The 20873-nt window shown below is 36.5% G+C and overlaps 1 protein-coding gene and 1 non-coding gene across 2 annotated transcripts in view; both read left to right on the top strand.

The window, feature by feature from the left end:
- SGCZ (sarcoglycan zeta) overlaps positions 1-20873 on the top strand; it is a 1232742-nt gene that overhangs the window by 572627 nt on the left and 639242 nt on the right. The window lies entirely within an intron of this gene.
- LOC118147072 (small nucleolar RNA U13) lies at positions 19903-20006 on the top strand. The gene has a single exon (XR_004733242.1). It is a non-coding gene; the product is annotated as a small nucleolar RNA U13 (small nucleolar RNA).

A 20873-nucleotide genomic window follows, 5' to 3' on the forward strand; every position in this document is an offset into this window, starting at 1 on the left:
CCTCCCACAGGTCCTTCTCTTGACATGTGGGAATTATAGTTTGAGATGAGATTTGGGTGGGGACACAGAGCCAAACCATATCAACCATGTACTAAGGTGAGTATGTCATAAATTACTGTTTATATGACAGTATAATGTTTACACTACATTATAACCATCATGTCACTCACTATATTGTATAGATGAGATAAGGGGATGTGATACTGTGGAAGCATAAAAGAAGTACTCCAGGACATTTGAGGTGGGTACTGTAGACCAAAGGCTGGCAAACAGTAGCCTCAGGTCAAATCTTGCCTGCTACCTGCTTTTATAAACTACTTTTGCTTGGAATGCAGCAACATCTGCTTGCTTTTCATTTTATCTGGTTGCTCCCTCTGTACAACAGCAGAGTTAAGTAGTTGCAGCAGAGACCTTGTGACCCAGAAAGGCTAAAATATTTTTATGGCCCTTTTATAAGAAAGAGTTTACTGATCCTTTATGTAGACAGTTATTCAAACTTTATCAGTAAAGGTGAAGAGGTTTTAGTAGTAGTAGGAAAGACAGCAGAATGAAGTTGAGATTGTGTTAAAGAAGTTCTGGCCGCCTGAGGAGACTGAAACATCAAGAATTTTCTGTAATGGACGGTTGTCCTGAGCACAGGCAATGTCTTCATTTAAACACTATTTCTTCCAAAAAGCTTTCCTTGTATTTTCCAAGCCAGAGTTAGTTACTTCCTGCTCAAATCTTTATGTTGAAATTATTACAGCACCTACTGAAGGTGGCTGCATAGTTTTAAGAGCAAGAACCATCCTTTTTCATCTTCGAATCATCTTGAAAAGTATATTCTAATAATAGAACTTCAGGGCTGAATATTAAATGCATACATACATGAATTTAAAAAATAACCACCAGCTTGATTCCTGTAATTTAAAAGCCTAATGGTTCTTGCAAGATTGTTCTTAAAATCATACTTCTGAGCATCAACAAATCTTTACAGTTGGCTTGTCAGCTGTAGAGTATGAGACATTGAGCATTAACAGCCTAGCAAATAACACATTCCTATTTTGTTGAACATTTTATTTTTATTTTTTTATTTTTTATTTTTTTAATTTTTTATTGAATTTTAGGTTTTGGGGTACATGAGCAGAGCATGCAAGACAGTTGCGTAGGTACACACATGGCAGTGTGCTTTGCTTTTCTTCTCCCCTTCACCCACATTTGTCATTTCTCCCCAGGCTATCCCTCCCCTCCTCCCCCTCCCACTGGCCCTCCCCTTTTCCCCCCAATAGACCCCAGTGTTTAGTACTCCCCTTTCTGTCTCCATGTGTTCTCATTTTTCATCACCCGCCTATGAGTGAGAATATGCGGTGTTTCATTTTCTGTTCTTGTGTCAGTTTGCTGAGGATGATGTTCTCCAGATTCATCCATGTCCCTACAAATGACACAAACTCATCATTTCTGATTGCTGCATAATATTCCATGGTGTATATGTGCCACATTTTTCCAATCCAGTCTATTATCAATGGGCATTTGGGTTGATTCCAGGTCTTTGCTATTGTAAACAGTGCTACAATGAACATTCGTGTACATGTGTCCTTATAGTAGAACGATTTATAGTCTTTTGGATATATACCCAGTAATGGGATTGCTGGGTCAAATGGAATTTCTATTTCTAAGGCCTTGAGGAATCGCCACACTGTCTTCCACAATGGTTGAACTAATTTACACTCCCACCAACAGTGTAGAAGTGTTCCTTTTTCTCCACATCCTCTCCAGCATCTGTTGTCTCCAGATTTTTTAATGATCGCCATTCTAACTGGCGTGAGATGGTATCTCAATGTGGTTTTGATTTGCATCTCTCTGATGACCAGTGACGATGAGCATTTTTTCATATGATTGTTGGCCTCATATATGTCTTCTTTCGTAAAGTATCTGTTCATATCCTTTGCCCACTTTTGAATGGGCTTGTTTGTTTTTTTCCTGTAAATCTGTTTGAGTTCTTTGTAGATTCTGGATATCAGTCCTTTGTCAGATGGGTAGACTGCGAAAATTTTTTCCCATTCTGTTGGTTGCCAATCCACTCTAGTGACTGTTTCTTTTGCCGTGCAGAAGCTGTGGAGTTTCATTAGGTCCCATTTGTCTATTTTGGCTTTTGTTGCCAATACTTTTGGTGTTTTGTTCATGAAGTCCTTGCCTACTCCTATGTCCTGGATAGTTTTGCCTAGATTTTCTTCTAGGGTTTTTATGGTGCCAGGTCTTATGTTTAAGTCTTTAATCCATCTGGAGTTAATTTTAGTGTAAGGTGTCAGGAAGGGGTCCAGTTTCTGCTTTCTGCACATGGCTAGCCAGTTTTCCCAACACCATTTGTTAAACAGGGAATCATTTCCCCATTGCTTATTTTTGTCAGGTTTATCAAAGATTGTATAGTTGTATGTATGTTGTGTTGCCTCCGGTGCCTCTGTTTTGTTCCATTGGTCTATATCTCTGTTTTGGTACCAGTACCATGCTGTTTTGATTACTGTAGCCTTGTAGTATAGTTTGAAACCCGGTAGTGTGATGCGCCCCGCTGTGTTTTTTTGCTTAGAATTGACTTGGCTATGCGGGCTCTCTTTTGGTTCCATATGAAGTTCATGGTGGTTTTTTCCAGTTCTGTGAAGAAAGTCAATGGTAGCTTGATGGGGATAGCATTGATTCTGTAAATTATTTTGGGCAGTATAGCCATTTTCACGATATTAATTCTTCCTAACCATGAACATGGAATGTTTCTCCATCTGTTTGTGTCCTCTCTGATTTCGTTGAGCAGTGGTTTGTAGTTCTCCTTGAAGAGGTCTCTTACGTTCCTTGTGAGTTGTATTCCAAGGTATTTTATTCTTTTTGTAGCAATTGCGAATGGCAGTTCGCTCTTGATTTGGCTTTCTTTAAGTCTGTTATTGGTGTAGACGAATGCTTGTGATTTTTGCACATTGATTTTATATCCTGAGACTTTGCTGAAGTTGCTTATCAGTTTCAGGAGTTTTTGGGCTGAGGCGATGGGGTCTTCTAGGTATACTATCATGTCGTCTGCAAATAGAGACAATTTGGCTTCCACTTTTCCTATTTGAATACCCTTTATTTCTTTTTCTTGCCTGATTGCTCTGGCTAGAACTTCCAGTACTATATTGAATAGGAGTGGTGAAAGAGGGCATCCTTGTCTAGTGCCAGATTTCAAAGGGAATGCTTCCAGTTTTTGCCCATTCAGTATGATATTGGCTGTTGGTTTGTCATAAATAGCTTTTATTACGTTGAGATACGTTCCATCGATACCGAGTTTATTGAGGGTTTTTAGCATAAAGGGCTGTTGAATTTTGTCAAATGCCTTCTCTGCGTCAATTGAGATAATCATGTGGTTTTTGTTTTTGGTTCTGTTTATGTGGTGAATTACGTTGATAGGCTTGCGTATGTTGAACCAGCCTTGCATCCCTGGGATGAATCCTACTTGATCATGATGAATAAGTTTTTTGATTTGCTGTTGCAATCGGCTTGCCAATATTTTATTGAAGATTTTTGCATCTATGTTCATCATGGATATTGGCCTGAAGTTTTCTTTTCTCGTTGGGTCTCTGCTGGGTTTTGGTATCAGGATGATGTTTGTCTCATAAAATGATTTGGGAAGGATTCCCTCTTTTTGGATTGTTTGAAATAGTTTTAGAAGAAATAGTACCAGCTCTTCCTTGTGTGTCTGGTAGAATTCGGCTGTGAACCCATCTGGACCTGGGCTTTTTTTGTGTGGTAGGCTCTTAATTGCTGCCTCAACTTCAGACCTTGTTATTGGTCTATTCATAGTCTCAGCTTCCTCCTGGTTTAGGCTTGGGAGGACACAGGAATCCAGGAATTTATCCATTTCTTCCAGGTTTACTAGTTTATGCGCATAGAGTTGTTTGTAATATTCTCTGATGATGGTTTGAATTTCTGTGGAATCTGTGGTGATTTCCCCTTTATCATTTTTTATTGCATCTATTTGGTTGTTCTCTCTTTTATTTTTTATCAGTCTGGCTAGTGGTCTGTCTATTTTGTTGATCTTTTCAAAAAACAGCTCTTGGATTTATTAATTTTTTTGAAGGGTTTTTCGTGTCTCAGTCTCCTTCAGTTCAGCTCTGTTCTTAGTTATTTCTTGTCTTCTGCTGGGTTTTGAGTTTTTTGATCTTGCTCCTCTAGCTCTTTCAATTTTGACGATAGGGTGTCAATTTTGGATCTCTCCATTCTCCTCATATGGGCACTTATTGCTATATACTTTCCTCTACAGACTGCTTTAAATGTGTCCCAGAGGTTCTGGCACGTTGTGTCTTCGTTCTCATTGGTTTCAAAGAACTTCTTTATTTCAGCCTTCATTTCATTGTTTACCCAGTCAACATTCAAGAGCCAGTTGTTCAGTTTCCATGAAGCTGTGCGGTTCTGGGTCGGTTTCTGAATTCTGAGTTCTAACTTGATTGCACTATGGTCTGAGAGGCTGTTTGTTATGATTTCAGTTGTTTTGCATTTGTTGAGCAGTGCTTTACTTCCAATTATGTGGTCAATTTTAGAGTAGGTGTGATGTGGTGCTGAGAAGAATGTGTATTCTGTTGATTTGGGGTGGAGAGTTCTGTAAATGTCTATCAGGTTTGCTTGCTCCAGGTCTGAGTTCAAGCCCTGGATATCCTTGTTGATTTTCTGTCTGTTTGATCTCTCTAATATTGACAGTGGAGTGTTAAACTCTCCCACTATTATTGTGTGGGAGTCTAAGTCCTTTTGTAAGTCCTTAAGAACTTGCCTTATGTATCTGGGTGCTCCTGCATTGGGTCCATATATGTTTAGTATTGTTAGCTCTTCTTGTTGTACCGATCCTTTTACCATTATGTAATGGCCTTCTTTGTCTCTTTTGATCTTTGTTGCTTTAAAGTCTATTTTATCGGAGATGAGAATTGCAACTCCTGCTTTTTTTTGCTTTTCATTTGCTTGGTAAATCTTCCTCCATCCCTTTATTTTGAGCCTTTGTGTATCCTTGCATGTGAGATGGGTTTCCTGTATACAGCACACTGATGGGTTTTGGATTTTTATCCAATTTGCCAGTCTGTGTCTTTTGATTGGTGCATTTAGTCCATTTACATTTAGGGTTAATATTGTTATGTGTGAATTTGATACTGCCATTTTGATGCTAAGTGGCTGTTTAGCCTGTTAGTTGTTGTAGATTCTTCATTATGTTGATGCTCTTTAGCATTCAGTGTGATTTTGGAATGGCTGGTACTGGTTGATCCTTTCTATGTGTAGTGCCTCTTTTAGGAGCTCTTGTAAAGCAGGCCTGGTGGTGACAAAATCTCTGAGTACTTGCTTGTTCGCAAAGGATTTTATTTTTCCTTCACTTCTGAAGCTCAGTTTGGCTGGATATGAAATTCTGGGTTGAAAGTTCTTTTCTTTAAGAATGTTGAATATTGGCCCCCACTCTCTTCTGGCTTGTAGTGTTTCTGCCGAGAGATCTGCTGTGAGTCTGATGGGCTTCCCTTTGTGGGTGACCCGACCTTTCTCTCTGGCTGCCCTTAGTATTCTCTCCTTTATTTCAACCCTATTGAATCTGACGATTATGTGCCTTGGGGTTGCTTTTCTTGCGGACTATCTTTGTGGTGTTCTCTGCATTTCCTGCAATTGAGTGTTGGCCTGTATTGCTAGGTGGGGGAAATTTTCCTGGATGATGTCCTGAAGAGTATTTTCCAGCTTGGATTCATTCTCTTTGTCCCCTTCTGGTACACCTATCAAACGTAGGTTAGGTCTTTTCAAATAGTCCCACATTTCTTGGAGACTTTGTTCATTCCTTTTTGCGCTTTTTTCTCTAATCTTGGTTTCTCATTTTATTTCATTGAGTTGGTCTTCGACTTCAGATATTCTTTCTTCTGCTTGGTCAATTCGGCTATTGAAACTTGTGCATGCTTCGCGAAGTTCTCGTATTGTGTTTTTCAGCTCCTTTAATTCATTCATATTCCTCTCTAAGGTATCCATTCTTGTTATCATTTCCTCGAATCTTTTTTCAAGGTTCTTAGTTTCTTTGCATTGATTTAATACATGATCGTTTAGCTCACAAAAGTTTCTCATTATCTATCTTCTGAAGTCTAATTCCGTCATTTCATCGCAGTCATTCTCCGTCCAGCTTTGTTCCCTTGCTGGTGAGGAGTTTTGGTCCTTTCTAGGAGGCGAGGTGTTCTGGTTTCGGGTGTTTTCCTCCTTTTTGCGCTGGTTTCTTCCCATCTTTGTGGATTTGTCCGCTGGTCGTCTGTGTAGTTGCTGACTTTTAATTGGGTCTCTGAGTGGACACCCAGAATGTTGATGATGAAGTATTTCTGTTGCTTGGTTTTCCTTCTACCAGTCTAGCCCCTTCGCTGTACGACTGCTGAGGTCCGCTCCAGACCCTGCTTGTCTGGGGTGCACCTCTAGCAGCTGTGGCACAGCGAGGGATGCTACCAGTTTCTTTTTCTGCTATCTTTGTCCCAGGATGATGCCTGCCTAATGTCAGTCTTTTGGATATAGAGGGGTCAGGGAGCTGCTTGAGGAGACAGTTTGTACTTTATAGGGGCTTAATTGCTGAGCTGTGAGCTCTGTTCATTCAGGGCTGTTAGGCTGCTATGTTTGATTCTGCTGCAATAGAGCTCATTTAAAAAAACCCTTTTTCTCTCAAATGCTCTGTGTTGAGGGGTTTGGGCTTTATTTTTGATGTCCATTGAGGTCCTGCCCAGCTAGGACGCAGACTAGCCACTGTTTGCCTGCCGAGGCTCCGCCCTGCTGTTGTGAGGCTTGCCCTGGCTCTGCTGCTCTGCTGTTCTCCGCCACGCCCTGCGGCAGAGTCTCTCTGTTGTAGCAGGTTGCCTCGGCAATGGCAGGCTGCGTCAGCAGTGGGCGTGTATCCCAGTAGGGACGGGTTGCCTCGGCAACGGCTGGCTGCGTCATCAATGGGCGTGTATCTCAGTTGGGGCGGGTTGCCTCAGTAATGGTGGCCACCCCTCCCCCTCAGAGCATCTCGGGCCGTCTGCACGGGGCTTGTTTGAAATCGTGGTTTTGTTCGTCCCACTGGGCCAACCCTAACGCTCTGTTCCGGCAATCCCCTGGGCTGGCCCGCTGTCCAAGTCTAGCTCAGTCTCAAGTCCAGCCCTCTCACGTCTGCGGTTGCTGGTTCAATGGGGCACCTGGACAAGCGCGCCCTGTGGGGAGCTCTGGGTAGGGCCGGCCGCTGCCACCCCGGCTGCCGGCTTCACCAGGCGGAGTATCTGCCTGGCATCCCACGTCTCCTCTTCACTTGGGAATTTCCCCATTCTGTGGGCAACAAAGATCAGTCTGGAAATGCAGCTCAGACTCACCTCTCCGCGGACACAACGAGAACTCCAATCCTGGGTTGTTCTCACAGCGCCATCTTGAGTCTATCTGTTGAACATTTTAATAGTTATACATTTTAAATAGCTAATCGAATAGCTTTCAAAATGTGGTCATAGTTTGCTGCCATGTAAGTGGTATAATTTGTACATAACCTGTTCAAGGGATTTAGAAGGCAAGGAGAACCTCATAGTCTTTTTAAATTCCTATCTTATCTGTTTTCAGTGCTCTTCCCCACATTTCCTAAAAGGAAGGAGTCATAATAACTTCTGGGTCTGTAGGTATTATTTATGATTTTTATTCCAAAATTTGAAAATAGTATGTTTTCAGTGTAACTCTCTCTTCAGATTTAAAAATGTTTTATGATATTAAGGAGGCAAACTGGCAAAACATGTTAGAGTCAGTAGTAATTTATTACATTAGTATATTTATGTTGGGAAGACATGTTCCAGAATTAGGATATATGGAAAAGAGAAGACTCCAATGCTTATATATATTCAATACAGAATTAAAATATATTTTTGGAAAAAAAATTTGTTATTTGTTTTTGAAATTATATTATTATTCATAATGTTATATACAAATATTTATTATAAGTAATATAGTTTGGAAAGGAAAATATGTGGTTTGAATGTTAAGAATATAAATGACTCATGCCTCATTTTCGGGTTTTCTTTTCTACTTTCTTAATCACATTCTTTCTATCCTTGCCCTTATCTCAGCTGGGCACCCTGAAGTAAGGTTTGCAGTACAGAGTTGCAAAATAAGTCCATCTTGAAATTTAATTGTGTTTGTAATGGACTATAGTCAGACCTTTTCAAAGAATTGTATGGTAGTTTGTTAAAATAGGCAGCACTGAATATGCAGTATCTTTCAAACTTTGGTTTTTCTTTTCTTGGATAAAAATTAAAATCAAATGATGCCATTCCATCTGTTAATAAAAGGGCTCTAACACCTGATAAGGAATTCCTTTAAATAAATTAGGCATCTGAAGTTGAAGGCCAATTATGAAATGCAAGAGCAGAGACAACCAGGAGAGGTCATAAAAGGTATCACTGTCACATTATACTATTGTGAGACCCATCAGACTCCCTCATCTGCACATTTTTAAATATTTTGAGAAGTTACAAAAGAAATGAGTTCTGTAAATGAATGACTCAGTCCTACATGATTCTGAAGCTGAAGTGCAGAGGAACTATTACATATATAAATCCAGAGACACTGAAGAAGAGAAAAATGAATCCACATGGGACTTCTTTTCTCATCCCAAGGAAACCTGAGGGCTAGAAACATGGCTATGTAAACCCATAGATTGATGTGATCTTTCTTTCAGTGACAGTTGTTCTTGACTAGTTTCACAGGACAGTAGATTAAGACCATGGCTGTGAAGCCAGATTGCTTGGGTGTGAAATGAATGTGAGCTTTGACATTTACTATCTATGCAAACTCAGACAGGTAATTAAACATGTGTGGGTCTCAGTTCTGTCATCTTTAAAATGCAGAACAAGGATCACACCTACCTCATGGGTTGTTTTGAAGAACAAATGAGTCAAAATAGCAAACAATTTAGGCCTTGGATCATTGAGAGATCTATTTTTGTTGTTGGTGCGCTTATTATTATACATTGTGTCCCATTTTAAATGTGCTAAGTGTATGATTTTCCTCAGGTGTAAGAACTTTTAGTAGATTAGATCTGCTGATATTCCATTAGCCTCAAATTAATCTAATCATTATTATTATCATTAGGAAGTCTTAGTATAATAACAAACTAAATAACACACAAAAAATGATTAACTTTTTCAGGCACCTGGAAAGATACCAATTTGAGAGACTACTGATAAACTGATAGTGGTAACATGCAATTCAGAATAGACATTATTAGATATAAATTGAAGTACAGATAATTTTGCTCTGATTTGAGGGAGACAGTAGATATTTGTTTATGTAACAAATTAGTATGTTCATATCACCAATCATAGTGGATCCATGATAACTACAATATAAAACTTTATATCATCATCATATTTGGATACATAATCTTCCATTTCCCTAATTTTAAACCTGGAATGCAGGCTGAAACAAATCTTAAAGGTATATATCAACACATTGCAATTAATAAAACTCTCAAAAACAAACAGGTTTTAAAATTCTTGCTGGAGTTGAATTTAAGGATAGATTTGACCTTTTGACAAACCATTATAGCTAAAAAAAGATGTAAACTTAGTTATCGCTTCCAAAATATCATAGTATACTTGTATATGCTGTTTGATAAGTAATGGGAGGAATATTCTATATCAAGACATGGACTTTTTATTTATTGTTAGTTTAATTTCTATGTGGAGTAAAATGAAACTACTAAAACGGAATCCAGCAATCCCATTTCTGGGTAAATATCTAAAGGAAGTAAAATCAGGATCTCGATGAGATATCTGCACTCCCATTTAATTTCAACATTGTCCAAAATAGACAAGATAAGGAAACATACTAAAATATACTAAAAGTCTGTTGAATGAATGGACAAATGTGTGTGTGTGTACACAAAATGGAATATTATTCAACCTTAAAACAGAAGCACGTGCTCCCATTTGTGATAACATGAATGAACTTGGAGTCATTCTACTAAGTGAAATAATTCAGATGCAAAAAGACAAATACTGCATGATTTCACTTACATGTGGAATCTATATTGTTATAGAAACAGTGTAGAATGGTGGTTACCTTGGATGGAGGGGTAAAAAAATGGGTAGATATTGGTCAAAGGATACAAAATTTTAGTTATTCAAGATAACTAAGTTTTTGAGCTCTATTTATTTATTGTTATTTATTTTTCTTTCTTTTTTTTTTAAATTGTACTTTAGGTTCTGAGGTACATGTGCAGATCACACAGGATTGTTGCATAGATACACACATGGCAATGTAGCTTGCTGCCTCCATTCCCCGTCACCTACATCTGGCATTTCTCCCCATGTAATCCCTCCCTGACCTCCCCAACCCCTGCTGTCCCTCCCTTGACCCCATCAACAGACCCCAGTGTGTGATGCTTCCCTCCCTGTGTCCACGTGTTCTCATTGTTCAACACCGCTGTCCCTCCCTTGTCCCCCATCAACAGACCCCAGTGTGTGATGCTCCCCTCCCTGTGTTCATGTGTTTTCATTGTTCACCACCTGCTATGAGTGAGAACATATGGTGTATGATTTTCTGTTCTTGTGTCAGTTTGCTGAGAATGATAGTTTCCAGATTCATCAATGTCCCTACAAAGGATGCGAACTCATTGTTTTTTATGGCTGTGTAGTATTCCATGGTGTATATGTGCCACATTTCCCTTGTCCAGTCTATTGTTGATGGGCATTTGGATTGGTTCCAGGTCTTTGCTATTGAAAACAGTGCCGCCTTGAACACACGTGTGCATGTGTCTTTATAATAGAATGATTTATAATTGTTTGGGTATATATTGGTTTATTTATTTATTTTGAGACGGGGTCTTGCTCTGTTGTTGCCCAGGCTGGAGTACAGTGGCATGTCTTGGTTCACCACAACCTAGGCCTCCTGGACTCCAGTGATTCTCCTGCCTCTCACCTCCTGAGTAGCTTGGTTTACTGGTGTATGCTACTATGCCCAGTTATTTTGTGTGTATGTGTGTGTATGTTTTTTTGGAGATGAGGTATTTCCATGTTGATCAGGCTGGTCTTGAACTCCTGAGCTCAAGCAATTCACCTGCCTAGCCTCCCAAAATGCTGAGAGTACAGGCATGAGCCACTGTGCTTGGCCAGTTGTGGACCTTTAGTGTACAACATTGTAACTATAGTTAACAATATTTTATTGTATACCTGAAATTTTCTACGAGAATAGAAGTTATGTGTTCTCACCAGAAACACACACACACACACACACACACACACAAGAAAATAACTGAGGTGATAAATATGCTAATTGTATCACCTCAGTTATTTATTGTAGTGATTTATTTCACCATGTATAAGGTTTGTAGTGATTAATTGTAGTGATTTATTTCACCATGTTTAAGGATATAAAATACTCGACATGTATACCTTAAATATATATATATTTAATTGATATATATATATTTAAAGAAAAAATATTAATTTTTCTTTAAATAAAGACATAATGCAATAGTAACAATTCTGCATGATGTTGGCATTTTCACTCACACCCCTCATATAAATTCTTCTGGGTTAACCTCTTGCTATTCTGTGACAGTATAGTACCTTCATATTTCCTTATAACTTTAGCCTAGGGTCATATCAGAATTTATTGCTTTTGGACAAAGGTAATTATTTATAAGACATATAGAGAAAAGAATAGTTAAAACTTGTATTTTAAAGTAAGTTATGAAGTTCAAAACAGAGCAAAGAGTGAATTCCTGATTATAAATCTGAATAGAATTTCAGGTTTTAAATTTCATCTAGAAAGGCAGCAGCCCAATTTGTCATGCCATTGTTTCTTTTGCTAACCTCAGAGGTTGGAAAAAACCTGAGGTCTTATTTTTTTAAGCAATCAAACGAAGTAGAGTATAAAGTCAGGGGTGTGATTAGACTGAACAAACCATATATTCAATTGCAGAATATAATCATCACAAAAATTTCTGCCTATGAGCATGGACTGAATTTATTTTAAAATAAATCCAGGCCAGGTACAGTGGCTTATACCTGTAATCCCAGCATTTTGGGAGGACAAGATGGGTGAATCAACTGAGATCAGGAGTTTGAGACCAGCCTGGCCAACATGGTAAAACCACATCTCTACTAAAAATACAAAAATTGCCTGGGTGTGGTGGCATGCACCTCTAATCCCAGCGACTCAGGAGGCTGAGGCAGGAGAATCAGTTGAACTTGGGAGATGGAGTTTGTAATGAGTCGAGATTATGCCCCTGCACTCCAGCCTGAGCAATAGAGTGAGACTCCATCTCCAAAAAATTAATAAATAAAAAAAAATAAATCCAAGTTACTTAGTGGATTAAAATTTTCCTTGAAGTATTTGTAAATATTTGTAAAAAGAAATGTATACATTTTCTTTAAGAGTGCTGAGCTCCTCATATGTAGGAATAATATTTATTTTAGCAGTAATATTCTAATTATTTTTCATTTTCATCTTTTTTATTTTTATAACCTGTCTTAACCACTATCCCTTTGATTACAGAGACCCTGTTCTATTCACTGTAAATGGCAACACAATGCCTTAAGCATTATTAAAATCAACCAAAGTTCAATAATGACGGTAACTCAAAATATTGCAATTTCACTATTCTGGAATCATTAGATTTTTAAGTATCTTTGTGGTATAAACAGCGCATAAATACACAGTATTTGGCTTCAGAAAGAAAGCGTTATGTGTCTGTTATAGTTTTGTACTTCAAAAAGTAGAATAAGCATTTTATCTATATATTTTTTAAGACTGACATTTTGGGTATATTACTCTGGAAGTTTATTTGGTGTACTACATAGAGCCTTCATGACAACATGAGTCCAGGGTTCAGTGATCGCTGTGATCTCCCACATGGTGTTCACTAGATTTTTTCAGTCATGTGTCATGAGATGAAGCTTTGTAAAGTGTGTTATGAAAAACCCCATATGAGTTCGATTTATACATCCACATCTCTGGAAGACAAATGATTTTCTTAAGTTAGTGTAATAGGATTCTTCATCAGTTATATATCAGAATAATCCTGAGAAATTAGTTTAAGAATTGATGCCCTCTCCAAACCCTTTATATTACTCTCAGCTCTTCCTCCTTTCCAAAAAATGGTTTCAGAATATTTATTGGAAACTTTCAAATTTATATATATATATAAATTTATATATATATATATATATATATATATATATATATATGAATGATACCTGCTTCAAGATCTTTGACTACTAAAGATAGTACTATAACATTGACCATATATATGTGGGCATGTGTATATATATATATAACCATATGTATGTGTGTGTGTGTGTGTGTGTGTGTATGACACACAAATATGTCACTATATATGATCGTTGTTTTATATATACTGATCATTGCTGCTCTCATTAGGGATTCATAGTACTATATAAATATGTATTTGTGTTATAAACACAATATATAAACACACATATACAAACATATTTCTGGGGTTTATTCTCACATAATATTTTAATACCTAATGCACATTAAAGTAGTTCTCTTTATAAATAAGGCTAAAGAGTTACTACCTCACTCCCCAAAATCATAGATGTCAACAGTGATTCCAGAATTTATTTATCTCAAGCAGCATGAAATAATAAGTCAGTGTACCCTAGTTTTGTTGTTGTGTTTCTCAGAAATTTACACTTTAATTCAATTCTTTTTTTTTCTTTTGTTGCAAATCTTAGCAGCAACATATGTCCTTGTCTCTCTATCAGGGTATTGAGAAAATAACTTATACTCTCCTTCTCAATTCCAAAGACTGATAAATATGTTTTGGTTTATCTGCAGAAAGAAACCAGGCAAATAGTTGTGCTGATAAGATATAATTGACATATTATTTCTGATTTGCTTTTATAGCCTTCAACCTGCTGCTTGTTAAGCAGACAAAAGATTCTCAGGTTGAAAGGACACTAACGTTTTTGTGATTCACAGCATCTGGTCACCAATTAGCATAAAATGAAGAATATTAATTCCCTTGCAGGACAGATTTTGAAAGACCTTGCATGTGAGTTTTGCCATCCTGCAAGCCTCTTATTGTGAGTAATTGATGAAAACAGCAATGTGAAAATTACCAACAACAGAAAAGGCCTTTATTACTTTATACACTGCCAGCACTCCTTTTATGCCTTACAAACATTTTGGTAATAGGATGCTTCATGAGATTTGGATGCAACCATAGTATTATTAGGACATTTGAAAGGCAGGTGGATGCTTGGCAAAAGCATCAAAAGATGTGTGGTTATAAGATATTCAGAGATAAGACCTAAAGTCTGAGAAGGACATATGTTTGCTCAGTTGCCAGAATCAGTTTCTTGTACAAGCTTAGGCCCTAGAGCCCAATGCTGCAAGGCTTACATGCTGTCCAGGATGTGGGGTGACATTCATTTCTTCCTCAAAGCCCTTCATTAGGATTATTTGCATTTTTGAAGCTTAAACTAACTAAAAATGAAAGTGAAAACGTAACTTTTGCGATTCAAGTGATCTACACGTAATAGTCATTTTTGAATATCTTTGTGTTTAATTTCAAAATGACTGTATGACTTTTGTCACCTATAATTTACAGCTGATTAAGATTTCTACCCACATGTTAAAATAATAGAAGAAGAAAATATACATGCATTTTATTTTTTTCTTGGTTGGTTATATTAAATTCTATAAAGATAATGAATAGGGTATGAAAAGTTCCAAGATGCTTTGAGCAAAGTCACAAGTAAATATTACTTTTTAAAATATAGTAATCCAAATATCTAATGTCTATTGAACACTTGTTATGTGGCAAATATAGTGATAAGGGCTTTAATGCCATTTATTTCTCCTCCTAAAAATGTAAATGATAGTTCACAAATAGCATGACCAGGATCACCTAGTGCTGGAGTTGGGATCTAAAATGAGGTGACCTGGTCTCAAAGCCAGCTCTCCTAACCACAATCCATATGTCACAGAGCTCTGGAAAACCACAAGATCGTGGAACCAGATGCTATTTTCTTTGAACATGTTTCTCAGAGAAAAACTATTCACTGTAGAAATGTTCATAGAATTCAAATTGTGAAAGTAATGTCAACAGTTTATATTCTATTTTTAAAGTCAGTATTTTAATGAGATCATTGTGTAACATACACTAACTGAAACACATAAAGTAATAAAATGTACCAAGTCATTTTAAGAAATTAGTCTCACTAGTTGGTCACATCCTGGTTTTAATAAAAAAAAATCTGTGTTGATGATTTGAGCTCTTATCCTCTTTAATGTATGGATGTTGTGTTTCTTTCTCTGCTCATAGCCTGATTCCCTAGTTGAAATATATATCTTTTTCTGCTCCAATATACTCTGCTAAACAGCAGTTAAATTCATGCAGTTAAATTAAACAAATATTGGAATTTCTTTTATTTTTAACACACACTTCTAAGCACAAGATGAGTAAAATATGGTCCCTAACTTCAAGTAATCTAATATAATTATAGTTAGAGATTCCCATTCCACCTGCTTCCGCAAACTGTGTTTTTGACTAGCTCAGTGAAACAGACTTGTTTTGTACATTTCATCTTCAGTCATTGAGTCAACATTTTGAGTGCTAAGTCCAATGGAAAAATGCTTACTTCTAAGTTTAAATAATACTTAAAAGATTAACATTTTATGCTATAAAGAATAATGACTTTAGATTTTTAGAATTTGGGAAAATAACTTGGAACCATTTAGTCCTCATTTCTCATTGTACATCTGAGCATAAAAATATAGCACGTAGCTCTTCAGAGAGCGTCAACATAAGTGGAGTGAATTTTGATTACATCAAAACTTTCTTGCTCTTTCTGACACAGTAGAATAGGGAAGAGAGTTTTTCTGCAACTAAGTGTCTAAGATGCTGGTTCTCTGAATATGTTCCCTCTTTCCCTCCTCTCACTGAAAGTTCCTTCTATCCTTCAAAGGATGGAGATAGAATTGGTCTAAGTGCTAATGATACGTGACTAGATTAAAGAAGAACATAAAATTGAGTTGATGAATATTTATCAAGTATCTACTTTCATTTTGGCATTTTTCCAGATTCTAAGTAGGACAAGAACTACTCCAAGATACTGTTAGAACATCAAAGAACATATCGTGTAATCAGTTGAAGGATATAAGTCTATGAAAAAATAAACATAGCTGATTTTAATGAGCAAATATAATGTTGCAGATGCTGGTCTAAATGCTATATAAGTAGCTGTTCTTTGAATATTACCACAACTAGATAAAAGAGTTATTACCCTTAATATTTTCATTTACAGATAAAAGGCATGCACAGAGAAGTTACACAACTCACTTAAGGATTACCACCAGTAAATTGTGGAGCTTAAATTATAATAGAATTTGCTACTGGAAGAGGTATCACATGTACATAATTAGTTTCGTATACATCTACAGACAATATACACCAGTATATAGTTTCCAGATAAAATAATAGGAATCCAGAGTGGAATGAAAAAAGAAGGAAAATATGTAAAAAGAACATTTATTATGGGATGCTAATATGTGCCAGGTGTTTGTGTGAGCCTGATAAATTTTCAAAATAATAACATGGGTTAAGGATAATTGTCCCTATTTAAATATTCTTACAAAGGAAACTCCATTAGTTTTTTCTATTATTCCTTCAAGAATTTGCTCTAAATTTTTGGCTTAAAAGAAAACAATCTTATAGTTCTCTAGGTCGTAATTTGAAGGTTAATATTGACTTGTTGGCAGAACTGCATTTCTTTCTGGACATTCTAGGGGCTGGATCTGTTTCCTTGTTCATTCATGTTTTTGGCAGAATCTAGTTCCTTGAGATATTAGACTGAGATTCCAGTTTTCTTGCTAGATGTCACCTGAAACCCATTTCTATCTTCTAGAGATTGTCACATCCCTTGGCTCATGAGCACTTCCTCCACCTTCAAATTCTGAAAAAGCAAGTCAAATTCCTCTCATGTTGCATCTCTCAGACCCACTCTTCTGTCTCTTCTTCCACTTTCAAGGACACTTGTGACAACTTGGGCCTATGTGGATAATGCAGGATAATCTTCCCATGTCACATTCATCTATGCGACCATTAATTCGTTATCAACCTTAATTGTCTTTTGTCCTCTAATATAATAAATTCAAAGCTTCCAGGGATCAGTACATAGATTTCTTGGGAGGACCATTATTGTGCCTAACACAGGGACCCAGTCAGGTTTAAGTGAAGGTATCCCATCTGATGAGTGGTTAAACTCTGTTGAAACTCTACTCAAGAGATCATATTCTTCCTAATTACATTATTTCCAACTGGATAAGATTGCACTGAGTAACATAAATGGGGAAGAGATTAATATTTATCGGGTGCCTCATAAGGGTGCTTTATCTCCCTTTTTCCTGATAGTGTTATATGGAAAACATAATATTGCCCATTTCACATGAGGAAACAAATTGAGGCAATTTAACTTTCTTGAAATCCATAAACAGACAAAACAAAACTTGGAAATAACATCTGTCGGAATCCAAAATTCTGTCAGCCTTAGAATTTAGACTGAGTCTCGAAGTATAGGTAGAATATAGGTAAGCACAGAGACTGTCATAGATCAATAATAATGCATGGGGAAAATGGGAACAGAAAAAGTGAGAAAGGGAGAGAATAGTATTACATTGACTGTTTCTGAATTTCTTGAGTACAACTTGGAGTCTACTTAAGCTGGTTACTAAGATATATAAAAGGATCTTTCTCCTTTTACTTACTTACTTAGCTAGTGAATTTCAGCAACTATTTTAGTATAATAAAATAAGTCTCATGATTTCAGTAAATGAATAATAAGCTCCTCATTTGAAAATGCTGATGTATTTAAATTTTAACCTTTTTAAAGCAATTATCAAGATACCCCATTGTCTCTGGGGACAAGCCAAATAAATTATCTTTCCTGGTTCTTTTTTTTTTTTTTTTAGCATTTGGAGATCACAGTTCATAGACTAACTAAACATTGCCATGATGGGTTAAACGTTTTGTGAATTAGGAATTTGAAAATTTCTTCTCCCATTCATTGTTTAACTCTACCCTTCCTTTTGATCCAAGGAACCAGGAGAGACATCAAGATGTGAAATGGCTGGGTTGTCATTTCAGAGTTCTGAATTCCAACTGTCCTTAGCCAGAAATCCCCAAATGCTACTGTTTTGTGCTAAGTCGTGGTTTGTTAACCTAAGTCAGGGATGACCAATTGTCAACACCCAAACCTAAAACTCATTCATGCCTCAATGTTTGATAGGTGTACTATTTAAATAGAGAATTTTTAAATTGTAAGTACTGTATTGACTCATTCCAAAGAAATATATTTACCTTAAGGTACATTTTAATTGTAAGAGGAAAATCATGATAAAAATACAAAACTCTTTAACTTTTTTTTCATATTTGCTAGGCCATTCAACTGTTGTCCAAAGGCATTCATATATTTATAGATGAAATTATGATGAATGGAAACATGCATTCTTATTCATCACTTAATATTCTATTTTAAGTTATTCTAGTTGTTTTCACATAGCAATTTTATACACCTTTTTAATGACTATGTTATAGTCCATTTAGGGCACAAATGAACTAAATGGTAAAATGAACCTTCCACTCTTTTAGGATATGTAGGATGTTTACATAAATGTATTTCTAGAAAGAGAAATTTAGGCTAAAGGAACAGACATTCTAAAAGAAATAATGTTAGGCAGAGGGATTCTGGGAAGTACCCTCTAAATATAGCTGGTGTCACGATAGCATTTATTAATAATCAGGAATTTTCTGCATTGTTTTCATGTGTATACTTGCTACCTGAATGAATTCTTCCAATGTGATCCTAAACAAAGTTTTGAGAAGTAAATCAGATACAAACTCTATATAAAATTTTAGTTTCCACTTAGAACAAAATAAAATAAATAAAACTCCTCTCTCTCTTAAATATGGACTACTCACTTCTTCATGTTTACTATATGGCCTCTCCTGTTTCTTCTTTACTTTGAGAATGCCAAGCTTGTCTTCCTAATATGGCCTTTTTACTTATTCTTTCTTCTGCCTGGAATATTATTTTGTTGGTCTCTAAACTCAAGTTTAGCTCAGAGACCTTTCCTGAAGCCTCTGTTAAATGACCTTACTGCAGCTATTTTTCTTTCTTTTTCTTTTTTTTGAGATGGAGTTTTTGCTCTGTTTCCCAGGCTGGAGTGCAATGGCATGATCTCAGCTCACTGCAACCTCCACCTCCTGGCTTCAAGCAATTCTCCTAGCACAGTCTCCCTAGTAGCTGGGATTACAGGCACCCAGCTCAATGCCCAGCTAATTTGTATATTTTTAGTAAAGATGAGGTTTCACCATGTTGGCCAGGCTGGTCTCGAACTCTCGACCTCAAGTGATCCATCTGCCTCAGCCTCCCTAAGTGATAGAATTATAGGCATAAGCCACAGTCCCTGGTCTTACTGCAGCTATTTTTCTATGACAGTAACCTTTCACCCCTTTTATTTTCTTCAAACCCTAAACAGGGTCTAAAATGGCCTTTAAAACGGTTAGGTCTTATTTGCCAAAATATTAGTACATGTAAATATAGTGCATATTATTGTTTTCCTTGTTGTCTCTTGGTTCTGGAGGTTAGAGGTCTGATTTCAAGGTATCAACAAAGTTGGTTCCTTTTGAAGTCTTCAAGGAAGAGCTGTTTCAGGCTTCTTTCCTAGCTCCTGGTAGCCTCAGGTGTTCCTTGCCTTGTACATGGCATTCTCCCTAATCTCTGCCTTCGGGTTCACATGCCTTTCTCCCTGCATGCAAATTTCTCCTTTTTAGAAACACACCAGTCACACTAGATTAGGGCTAAAGTATGGTGTCTAGTAGGTCCTCCTGTATGATCTCATCCTGACTTGAAATAGGACACATAAATCCTTTTGTAGTTCATGAGCATGATGATTGGGTGTTCACATGCTTGTGTGAGATGTGCCACCCTTGAACCTTGTTACGACGTCAGCACATTACACATTTGACCTGAAAAAAAAAAAGGACACATATAAGTATTCTATTTTTAAATCACGTTGTGAAGTACTGGGTTTAAGGACTTCAACATAAGCATTTTGGGGAGACAATTTAATCAATATCACCAAAGATGCTTCATGAATTGCCTGTGACCTATAGCAGGAGCACAGAGCAATTGGTTGATTTTACCAACAGCCATAGATAAAAGGAGGTTTTCCAACACCATCATTTGAAATGTTGAACTTCTATTATAAGTGAAAATAGAATATTTTGGAATGGGTTCTCAAGATTGGTTTTGCCATTATGAATATGTGGCTACCAAAATTATTATGAATAATATAATATGTAATTATTCTGGTCCTTCTTTTATTAGTAGCAAATACTTTAAAGATCATATTGTATCATACTCTGTAAATTTTTTAACAAAGAGTTAGAATGATAAAAAATTAATATTTTTATCAATTTTTATATTTACAATTGATACAAAATAATTGTACATGCCTATGGGAGGGATTTAATGTGATGTTTCGGTGCATATATACATTGTATAATGATCAACTCAGGTTAATTACCATATTCAGCTCTTTAAGCATTTATCGTCTCTGATGGTAATAACATTCAAAATAAAAAAATGTATATTTGAAATCCAAAGCCTGATTCTTATTAAGGTAAGAATATTTTACATATTATTTTATGATTGTATGGTGAAGGTTTTAAAATTAATTTTGACTTAGGTTTTCATTATTTCAGTTATATACTAGTATACATAAAACAAACTATAGTCTAAATATTTGCATTTATAAGATACATTGATGGATTATAATATTCATGAACACAATATGTGTTGACAATAGAAAAACACATTTTGGAACCAATCTTT

This window comes from Callithrix jacchus, chromosome 13 (assembly GCF_049354715.1).
Source record: "Callithrix jacchus isolate 240 chromosome 13, calJac240_pri, whole genome shotgun sequence".
In the NCBI taxonomy this organism is placed as follows: domain Eukaryota; kingdom Metazoa; phylum Chordata; class Mammalia; order Primates; family Cebidae; genus Callithrix; species Callithrix jacchus.